This window comes from Eleutherodactylus coqui, chromosome 4 (genome assembly GCF_035609145.1).
Source record: "Eleutherodactylus coqui strain aEleCoq1 chromosome 4, aEleCoq1.hap1, whole genome shotgun sequence".
Classification (NCBI taxonomy): domain Eukaryota; kingdom Metazoa; phylum Chordata; class Amphibia; order Anura; family Eleutherodactylidae; genus Eleutherodactylus; species Eleutherodactylus coqui.
Genome location: NC_089840.1, coordinates 264,734,359 through 264,746,478, shown reverse-complemented (window position 1 = coordinate 264,746,478; position 12,120 = coordinate 264,734,359). Strand labels below are relative to the sequence as shown.

Sequence of the window (12,120 nt, the reverse complement as noted above, 5' to 3'; positions counted from 1 at the left end):
ATCGGGCAACCCCTTTAAGTTCAACTGACTTAAAAGGGCCAGTTTTTTTTATCTCTTAATAGCAGATGGCGCATAAAATATTTGGCTGCCAGAAATCTTCGATTTGCAAAAAAAAAGCTGAAAAAATCACATGGATGGAAAAAATCATTAATATATTATTTAGGCCGGAGCTAGAAAACAAGAATGAAGAAGTTCAGCTCTGCAGTTGTGTCATTTCTCATAAAATAGACTTTATTTTTTCATCTGGCATTAGTCACTTTTTTTTTTACACATCTGATTACTTCACCAGTAATAAAAGAATTAGCAATTCTGGAAATCTGAAAGTAATGTGTATTTGTCACACGGTAAAAAAAAAGATGTTTTAAGGAACACAAAACACATTTTTCCATGCCTGTGCCCTCACTAGATTGCCTGTCATACTCTGGAGGTCTGCTCTGTGTAGTGCAGTCACTTCCATGCAGCGCATTCTGCTTTCTGATTCTTATCAGTCACCATCATGATGCCGAGGTTTCTTCCTGCTCACTTTATGCCCTGCTAACACTCCCATGATGCCTCAGCACATCACATGAACAGCTAGAGCTTGCACCATCTCTGCCTGCAGTGAAAAGACTGCTATTACCATACCTAAATAAACTACAGACGATACGTTTGCAGTCAGAAAGATGAGCTGTGATCTCCTTCAGTATAACTGTGTGACAGGAGCCACTAATCATCAGCATTAACAACTGGGATAAGAGTTTCTGTGTCCCCCTCTAAAGAATTTGTGTGGTAGGCTCCATCACAGGAATTATGCTGACTGCAAAACTGACTAATTTGAGAGAACATTAACCCAAGTAAATCTGCGCTAGTCAGAACTGAGATCCAATGACCCAGCTGAGGAGAAGATATAGATAGATGGATAGATAGATAGATAGATAGATAGATAGATAGATAGATAGAATGGTGAAGGCCATTTTCCAATATTAAACATGTCTGTGTCCCTAATGGCTCCCTATGCATCATCCATCATTTTCACATCTCATTTCTTTCAGATGGTGCAAATCCCTGAGGTTTTCAAGTCCTAATGTCATCTTATGTAATACTCTGATGAAAACTTGAAAAACTTCTTACTGCTTTTAAGGAGGCGGAATTTAAGGGGGATAAATCTTCATGTAATTAGCCCAGATCATTTGATCTCCGTTCTGCTGCTTTTATGGTTTTTCATGTTTGTGTTTCATATCCCTTTGGATTCATCTAGATTTCTTCAGTTATTAAAGAACAGTAAAACATTAATACAAAGTGATTCAACAAGATATATAGTTTTATGGGCAAAGATTCAGTAGAACTTGTATTTTATTCATTTATATCTCTGCTCATCCTGAGATGAATAGTCCAATGGGCGGAGCTATCAGTGATTGACAGCTATCTGTGTATGACTGTCCATACTGTATAGAGCTTGGTTCTCATATGCATCAGTGGTTCTGTTTGAAGCCTACGGCACAGATATGGCATAGAATTCTAGAAGAAACAGTTGTGGCTGGAATGCCAGAAATCAGACAGACCCCATTATGGTCAATGGGGTCCGATCGGTGCTTTTCATCTCCAGTATATGTTAGATCTGGCAGTTCCAGTATTTTCAATAAGTGAGCAGGGCTCTGATGATGGAGCCAAACAACGGACCAATACTGGAACGTAGAACATATAGGACACCTTCAGGTCCTAAACTGTTCTCTACTCCTCTAACAGGAAGTTAGATATTAGTAGCCAATCGGCAGCGTCTTAGATGTAGCCTTCGCTTCCTGTCCAGTCTGTTCAGCTCTAAAGCAACATATTTATCCATAAGGTCTCTGAAGAAAACTTTTCTTGCGCCAATCCTTTATACCGCCTACAATAGTGGAGTCATCATTTCCTCCAGTTATACAATTGGTTTGTGTGGAGAAATTAGCATATCAATGGCTCTACTGTGCTCACATAATAGTCATGTTGTATACTGACACGTGTAATTAGACCACCAGTTCTGTCATTTTCTATTACTTCCGATGTGTAGCTGAGGTCATTATCTTGTCATGAGATGACGCGCGTGAAATCATCTCCCGTAAGGACACTTTTTAAGGAACAAGAAAAGGTCAACATGGGCGAAGCACAAGGACTAGAGTAACGGAAAATGAGGGCAGAATGGGTTATTTGCAGACGCTCCATTTAAAGAAACTGTCCGATCCTGGACAAACACAAATGGCTGAACCGCTTCTCTGGCTACCTGATACACACAGTCTATAACGCGCATTGGTAGTCTAAGACACTACATGCTGATCTGATTGGCTAGCACTGATCATGTGGGCAGCACTGGTTAATCAAAGCCAGTGTAATGTCTGATGGCGTCGACAGACGAACATATGCGCAAATACGCTTGCCGCCATACAGAGTATTTGCACATGAACAAGTTTTAGAGATGGCAATAATCCGCCTGTCGTGCGTGCGTCAGCGCATAGTACTGTCATTTTTGCACTCGCAAGGCCAGTTCACATGCGTTCCATGACACTCACTTTTCGTGGACTTGAATGGCTATTAAAGTCTAGTAAGGGCAAGCTGTCTTATTTTCCTGAATTTTGCGCAGTGTCACACCCTTCCCCTTGCTTTTTGTGAACCTGCCATAGACTTCAGCTGTGTAAAACGCAGAAAGATAGAGCAGGTCTTAACTTTCCACGCGCTCTGGAATTGTACGGGACAAAAAAACGCTCATGAGAACGAACCCATTGAAGTCAATGGGTTCTATTTGCTGCATTTTGCATGTGATTTTTACGTGCGCAAACACATTTGTCTGTTTAAGCCCTTAGGGTGGCCGCACATGGTTATATTTGCGCACGTATTCCATGTGTGCACAAAAAAAAAGTGACATCGTCTGTTTTTGTGCGCATTTGCGCACCAAAAATTCCAATAGGAATCTGTGGGGGTGCACAAATGCCCACTTATGTATGCGCGAGTATGGGCAAAACAATGCGCATACCCACAAACACACACACCACCTAAGGCTAATTAGATTTTAAAATCAGAGCGGAGGTGATTCTGCATCCATGCAAACAAGCATGGATGCAGAAAATACTCCTTCACTTGAGCATATACGTTGCGCAGAAGTGAGCATTTTCATGCTTATGCACATCAGCTGCCGGGCTCAGCCGCGTCTTCTCTCCGCTGTCCTCGGCTCTGTAGTGCTGATCTATCAGCAGGCGGAGATTTACAATCCCTGCCTGCTGAAAGAGCTGATTGTGATTGGCTGAGGCGCTCAGTCGGCTCAGTCTATTTTGGTACAGCCCCTTTTATTGATTGGTTTCTTTCTATCTGTACTGGTTAATTTTTATTAATTTTCTTAATTGGAACGTCCTCTTTCTGGAAACTTTTTAAGATCTCAGTATGCTGTCAGTGAATAAGAAAATGCTTACATTCACCCATAATACAGCAGCTAGTCCTGCTGAGGAGTGGATACAATTGTATCAAGTATAGGCAATACTCTGTCAACTGATATGCAGACTGATACATTGTAGCAAACTGGTAGAGAAACAACCCTCCACAGCTTAAACAGCTGGGCGCATTCGTGAATACGTTCACCGCTACGGAGTCTACTAACGCATTAACCGGGTTCTTTTTAGTTATTCAAACTCCGCGTTATTGCGCAGTAGCTTGAGAAGAAAGCGGGAAGATAGTTTTTCTATGTGCGAGAAAGATGGGGCAAGTCCTATCTTTTCTCTCCTGTACTATTAACGGGCGAGAATACCGCTAGTGAAAACAAAACCATTGAAATTAATCGTTTCGCTTTGTCCATTTATGCGCAAAACGGGACAAAATCACGACCATCTGTTTAAGGGCTTATTTAGACGACCGTATATCGGCACGGTTTTCACGCCGAGCCGATATACGGTGTCCTTGTCTGCAGGGGGGGGGGGAATGGAAGAGCCAGGAGCAGGAACTGAGCTCCCGCCCCTTCCCCGCCCCTCGCCACTATTTGCAATGGGAGGGGCGTGGGCGGAGCTAAGCACCGCCCCCATCTCGCCCCCTCCTATTGCAAACAGTGGCAAGGGGCGGAGAGGGGGCGGGAACTCAGCTCCTGCTCCTGGCTCTTCCATCTCCCCCCCCACAGACAAGGACACCGTATATCGGCTCGGCGTGAAAACCGAGCCGATATATGGTCGTCTTTATAAGCCCTAAGGGCTTTTTGACACAAGTGTATACATATTTGCAGCATATTTGCAGAATCAACGATGATTTTTTGCGTGTACATCGGCGTATCTTATTATATTTTTCCACCCGCAAGGCATGTTTATTTGAGCACGGCAACCAAAAACGCCCCGATTGAAATAGCTAATTAGTCTAATGAGTTCCAGATGTGTTCTTTTCCCAGCGGTATCACACTGCATATCACGCATCTCCTAGCATGTGCATTTGTCCACCGTCATTGACTCCTATGGGTATTTTTGGTGCGCAAATGTGCAGGAAAATAGAGCGTGCGGTGGTGATTTTTTTTTGCACGGCTAAAATGCGTAGGAAAATACCCGCGTGTGAGCGAACCATTGAAATCAGTGCGTCCTGTTCTCTGCGTATTGTGCGCACAAATACCCCCGTGTGAGGGGCCTTAATTATGTATGTCGTGAAAATCCAAGGCTTAGCGAAAACAGCCCGCGCAATAATTATGCAGTTAGGAGGACAGAGCGAATTTGTTACATGTCACCGCGACAAAACACACAAGCGGAGACTGTCTGAATGTGAAACATTTTATCTAGAGAACAACTACTTCATTATTCCTGGCGGATCACAGCGAGAATTAAAGTGGCAGCTGCAAGGACACATTTGTATGGGGCTTTTGTCCTGCCACTCGGCAATTATTTCAACTGTTGCTTTAAGAAATCAGCACGTTTGTGCAGACGGGTGTCAAAACGAAGACTGGAAATGCGGTACTGTGTATGATTTACTGCCCATGCACACGGTATATAAATGAGCTGCCTGGAAACTCTGCAGAAACTAATCAATGTATTCAAGAGCGCCGTATAACACAGCATAACTACATTATAACATGGACTGTAATCTGGCACATTCAGAATGTGAGCTGACATATACGGCGTACTACACATATAGCAAGTATATATCGCGTAATATATATATATATATATATATATATATATATACATCATAATATATATATATATATATATATATATATATATATATATATATATATACACAATATATATAAAAAGATTGGAGGCAGAAGGCATCTGCACCTCCCTCATTGGGGCTCTCATAGCACTAGCAATATGTGAGCAAAGTATGGCGGTATTGTTTGACTAGTGTGTAACAGGATTGTTTAAGCATTATATATCAGTATTATTTGGCAGTGTTTGGAAGTATATCTTAGGCACTGTATAATACTATTTAGGCGCTGCAGTGCTGGTATTATTTGAGCATTGTAGGGTACTGCTATTTAGGCACTGTGTGGATATATTATTTGGTCACAATTAGAGATGAGCGAGTATACTCGCTAAGGCACATTACTCGAGCGAGCAGTGCCTTAGCCGAGTATCTCCCCGCTTGTATCTAAAGATTCGGGGGCCGGCGTGGGTGACAGGAGAGTTGCGGCGAGAAACGGGGGGGAGAGAGGGAGAGAGAGATCTCCCCTCCGTTCCTCCCCGCTCTCCCCTGCCGCTCCCCGCCCCCCGCCAGCCCCCGAATCTTTAGAGACGAGCGGGGAGATACTACTCACTTGAGTAATGTACCTTAGGGAGTATACTCACTCATCTCTAGTCACAATATGATGGTATTACTTGAGCGCTGTATGTCGGTAGTATTTGGTCACAATATGATGGTATTATTTGCACATTCTATAAGGGTATTATGTGAGAACTGTATGTAGGTACTTGGACACAATATAATGGTATTATTTGAGCGCTGTGTGGGGGTATTATTTGCTCACAATATAATAGCATTCTAGGAGCCCTGTACGGAGGTCTTATTCGGTTAAAATATGATGGTATTATTTGGGCACTGTATGACGTTATTTAGGCACAATATGACAACACTATTTGAGCACTGATTAAAGGTAAGAGTGGGTCACGATATGATGGCATTACTTGAGCACAATATGATGGTAGTATTTAAGCACTGTGTGGGGTTATTATTTGGTCACACCATGATGATATTCTTGGAGCACTATGAGGAGGTCTCATTTGGTTAAAATGTGAAGGTATTATTTGAGCAACGTATGCAGATATTTGGGCACAATATGATGGTATTATTTTATGCACTGTGTGGGGATATTGTTTGGTCACAGTATGATAGCATTCTTGGAATACTATGCGGAAGTCTTATTTATTCAAAATAGAATGATGTTATTTGGACACTGTATGCAGTTATTTGGGTACAGTATGATGGCACTATTTGATCACCGTGTAGAGGTATTATTGGGTCATAATACGATGGAATGATTTGTGCACTTAATGGCAGCATTATGCAGTAAATGTCATTTCTATGCAATATTAACATTTAAACATTATTATTAGTAGTATCATCATTACTTGTGCTTTATTGCCTGGAAACTACATGATGACATGTTTATATACAGTTTCCATCTTGTATTTATAGGCATTTTTTATGAGCTAACATCCCATTTTCCTCTTCCAAAGAAAAACAGAAGCCGGCTCCCATACAATGTTTTACTCCAAAGTCTCTAAAAACAGTGATTCAACTTCAATTACCCCTAAATATCTTCTAATGGGGCATGTCTTTCAGCAAAGCTCCCTTCTCCAGATAGTGTGTCACTAACAGTTCCCTATAGATTGGGACATCTGAACGGTCCCTTAGCAATTGCATCCATTATATTTATTAAAGGGATTGTGCCAAGATGGCATCCCCTGTTCATATGCCGTATTGGGGCATATAAACATCATAGAGTGGGGTCCCCCACTTGAGATGCGCCCTATGTTTCTGAACAGAGAGCTGCCCAGTAAGAACAGCTTTCGTCCCGGTAGACCTTCTGCAGTCCTGTTATAACAGGACGGTCACTCTTGTGAATCGCTGTCCTGTAATACTACATTTTTCATGCAGCGGTTTACCCCAGCAAAATCAGCTGTTTGCTAAGGGTGCCGAGCAGAGGCGTAACTTGAAGCTCCCGGACCCCGATGCAAAACCTGGAACGGGGGCCCCCAACTATAATGCTTTACTCATAGTACTGGGTTCCCTATATGGAGAAGAGAGACCTTATGGGCCCCCTAAGGCTCCTGGGCCCGGGTGCAACCGCATCCCTTGCATCCTCTATAGGTACGCCCCTGGTGCCGAGAATAGGACTTAAAGCGATCCACTGATTGCCCCAAGCCCTTAATTGTCAAAGAGGTTGTGCAGCATGATACAACCCAATGTACATTAATTTAACCCATTAAGGAACAAGCACCTTAAATTGGTCCTGGGCTTTAATCTTGGCCAAAAGCAAAAATACAGTGCGGGATTAAAGCTCCTTCTCCTGCCATCGGGCAGGAATAGGTCAGGTCCTCGACTGTTTTAACCACTTCTTCCTTCTGTCTTACAGGCTACATAGCGCTCAGTGGGTGCTATGTAGTGAAGGGAGAAAGCTGAAGTGTTATTTCTGCTATTCGATCCGGCGATCACCTGATTGCCAGGTGTCCCCTGCCACAGCAGAGCTGCAGGGTCCTACCAGGCTAGGATGATTTTTTGCTGCAACTGGGGCTCCTATGGATGCCCAGCTACAGTGGAAACGTATTTTAAAAAAGACCATGTGAATGATCCCCAGAGATTTTATATAAGGTCATGGGGGACATAGGTGTTAAGAACATAGTTACAAAAATAAGTTTAAAAAAAATTACAGAAAAAAATATATATATAAAAGAAAATGAGCCACCATCTACGCCAACCAAAACGGTCGCCATATGCACCCTGTAACCTGCGTGAATACTAATTATATATCAAAATGTAGAGAAATGAGGAACCCATTCCTGAACTTTATTTTAGTAAAATAAAAAATAAAAATAACATAAAATAAACTATTATAAATTTGTAAAAATTGTTTTTTTCTTATTTTTAAAGCTTTTTACCCCCCAAAAAACTAAAAAAAAAACATATAAAAAATAACTCTATACGTCAAGGGGAACAAAAAATCAGCAAAAATAATTTCGGAAAGTGAAGAAAAAAAAATATAGAGCAGTAAAACCACCAGATCGGTAAAATCCCCAAAAAGTGTCTGGTTCTTTAGAACCAAAACAGCCTGGTCCTTTAAGGGTTAAATTCAGTTTGTATTTCTTACTTGTAATGCATTACATGACAAGTTCTTTTAGGGCTCTTTCACATCAGTGTTTTTGCTTTCTAATTGTAGTGATCCTTTTCCTTCTAAATGAAACAGATAAAATGGATTTACAACTGAACTGAATGGAAACCATAGTTTGCTTTTACTTAAACGATTCGGCAGACAGATCTGTCCAAAAGAATGGAGCACTTCCATCTGTTCGTTTCAGTTCCATTCTGTTTACATCCAGTTTTTAACAGATCCGTTTTCTATTCTTTTGTCTTTCCTCCCCTCTTGTATGTTCGTGTAAAAACTGATTCATTAAATGGACCACAAAAGCAGAACCAAACAGGAACCTTTCTGTTCTGTTCCATCACCTATTGACTATAATGTAAAAAAAGAAACGATTCTTTTACATTTGCTTTCCTTTTTTTAAGTGGAAAAAAGCGCTGCGGTCTACACTATTTTTTCTGTAAAAAAAAACAAAACAAAGCAAACAGAACAGAATCGAACTGAACATATATATCTACGGGCCTGCCGATATATGCTACCATCTGAGCTGTCTTCCCCCTTCCCTCCCCCTTGCTAGCTCTCTGCCTCTCTTCTCCCCTCCAGCTGTTTGCAGTGGGAGTGGGTGTGGTGGGGGTGGAGCTAAAACCCCACCCTCTGTCCTCAGCCAGCAATGGGAGGGGCAGAGCTTAGCTCCACCTCTGCCCCGCCCCCTCCCATTGCAAACAGCCGGAAGGGAGGAGAGAGTCAGAGACGGGGAGGAAAAGGGGAAGAAAGCTCAGATAGTAGCGTATTTCGGCCGGCCGTGAAAACAGCGGCCAACATATGCTCCTGTGAATAAGTCCTCAGGCTCAGAAAATCCCAGTAAAAGTAATTGGAAATAAAACTGAACTTTTTTTTTTTCCATTTTTTCTGCTTTCCAACAGAACAGCAGAACAGAAAACAAAAACTCTGATGTGAATGAGCTCTTATTCATACTTCATCCAGGAATATGTTCTTAATGCCATATTTGGAATCAGGAAGAATTTTTCAGAAGGGATCACAGGTCTAACCCCCATAATCCTTCATTATTTCAAAACCCCTTTTAATTTTATGTTGAATTTTTTTTACTGTATACAAACCATTTCCAGTGATTTATAACAATTTTTCTTATAGGAATCACAGATGCACAGTAACAAATACATTCATTGGGGCTGTTTTACTAATACTGTCAAACAGTTAGACAGTTCAATCTAAGGACTTATTCACACAGGCATTTTTTCCGTGCAAATATGGTCTGATTTTTAATCGGACAGAAATCGCACGAAAAGAACACATTTGCTAATTGGTATGTTTCTAGGTATCCAAATTAATTGTTTATATTCGAGCTTGAAGAAGCTTACAAATCAAACATGCATTGGATGTGATTGGAAGCAAGACATTTGCCAAAACATTTGCAGCGAGGCTAGAACAGGCCTCACTTGTGATAATTATAATTTATTAAAAATTAATTTATTATCATTAGTTGTTAAAACTAAACAAGAACAGTGACATCTTAGTTAGAGGCAGGACTTCTCTCAGGCTGATTGGAACTAGTTCTCATGAGAACTCTGTAAAATGGCCTTTTCTTGGAGAACTGGAACGGATAGCACCAAGGTTGTGTAGTTTGGTTCTCTTGTCTCAGAGTACTGACTGTATGGGATGTACTAACCAAGCGAGGTTGTGTGCTAGATGTATATCTGCAAAGTTCTTGTTAAAGGAAAATGACAATAAAAATATGAAATGACAGGCTAAAGCATACGAGAAAGAAGATGGATACAAAATGGATACATATTTATTGCTTTAACAATCTCAATGGTTCTATTCACATCAGCATTTTTTACTTGGACGGATAGTTCGAATAAAAAAAAGGCAGCATGTCCTATTTTGGTCCAGTCCATCCATTCAAGTTACGGGCGTTATGTGAGCACAATACATTTTTAATACATGGAAGGACTTATTCACACTGCCGAAGGTGCAACTACACTCACCGGCACGGAGCGTAGTTTCGCCTGAACGAGGGGAATTCCTTCCCTTTCGCCAGCAGTTCAAACTCTGCACCAGAGCACAGGAGTTTGAAAATCACCACAGGAAGACAGGCGCCGCCCGGCAGGTCCTATCTTTTCCCGGGTGTACAAATCATGGGTGAAATCAGTGGTTTTGTTTTGTCCTGTTATATGTCTGTGATTATCACGGCTGTACAAGGGGACAAAACCACGCTCATCTGAATCCGCCCTAACTTTGGGGACCATAAACAAAATGTAGAGAACCAGATAGGTACAACTTCCATTTTTTTAACAAGTAGAAAAAAAACAGATGGATAACACCTGTGCATGAGAAAAGCAAAAGTACATTAAAAACCCATGAAAAATTGGTTTGTTTTCTCAGATTGCAATAACACTTACCTGTGTGAATAAGGTTGAAGACAGGCAGTCTTAAAATGCGCCAGTTCAGCACAACTGGATGGTGATGCTGTTTAATTTTAAGACTGTCTAATCTAAGAATATATGACCTATTAGTTGACTTAGGTTACGCAAAAAATTGACCCAACACTTTGGCGCATTTAGACACAAATGTTTTGTGCCGTTTAGGCCACGCCCCTTTTCAGGGCGAGTTGGAAAAAGTATCCAAAATTCTGTAAAAACACATAGTTTTTTGAATGGTAAATCTGCCCCATTTTTTTCTTTGTACAAAGTTAATTTTCATTGGAATAATTGGATAATAATATAATATATTAGAATAATATAATATATAAAAATATTATATAAAAATATTTTATATATATATATATAAATACATATATATAAAAATATATAGATATGTTTTTTGGCAAAAAAGATTGTAAACAAAATTCTATCAAAACTGTAATAAGTGATTGCAGGCTTTTGATTTTGTCATATATTATGGAACTACTATGATGTTAATATGTTGATTACTATTGGAATTTCTTGTTAATCAAGATTAGTTTGGATGAACCCGCCCTGGCCTGAAATAGATTAGTTGAATGTATTTTACTTTGTGCGCCTGTCATGATGTGATGTCGGCAATATATCTTCACCCATTCATTGCGGAGGGTCGTCTCGGTTCAGATGTATACTCTGCTCTGTCCTCTTATCCCAGGAATAGGAGTCTTTCTCTCTATACCGTGCCTTTAATAAACTACGGAAGAGGAGACCGGTGATGTTTTACGGTTACTAAATCATCCCTACTGAGGAAAATGTCACTCGTCCTGTGGACCGTAAACCGCCATATATAGAAATATCAGACTTTTATCTGATAGATAGATGGACTTTGTGGTTTTTACAACTTTATGGTATTTTTATATATTTTACGCCTCTGATGAATCCATCCAAGATAAATTTAATTCTTTTGACTCATTCATTCTTGCAAAATAGATGCACTAAAAATGTGCCCTCTATGTCTATGGGTGCCTGTTTGTTAATGGTTTCAATGTGAATTTAATTGATTGTGGTGAAATCCAATGTCCATTTTCTCAGGAGTGCATTTAAGAAAACGGATTGGTGACTGTAACGACCTTGAGGTTTCCAAACTAGGGAAACATAGATAAAAAAGCTAATCACACATTATCTTGCTGCTAGGGCCCTGGTAACCAGCTATGATGTGTGGGGGATATTGGCAGCAAGTGTTTAATTTTCCTGCAGCACTCCTACAGGCAAAAGAAAGCATTACACAGGTTTTATTGAAATCAATAGCCTGTCTGTGTAATGTACAGACATGACATATTCTCCAGAGTGAGAGGCGCCCTTTGTAGGAGGGTTTCTGTAAGCCGTTCAGCTATGTAGTCATATTAACACTGTATGACCCTTTATTAGTAC

General features: G+C 40.6%; 1 protein-coding gene across 1 annotated transcript in view; it reads left to right on the top strand.

Moving 5' to 3' along the window:
- The window catches only part of PTPRE (protein tyrosine phosphatase receptor type E), a 189,013-nt gene that overhangs the window by 86,723 nt on the left and 90,170 nt on the right, over positions 1-12,120 (top strand). The window lies entirely within an intron of this gene.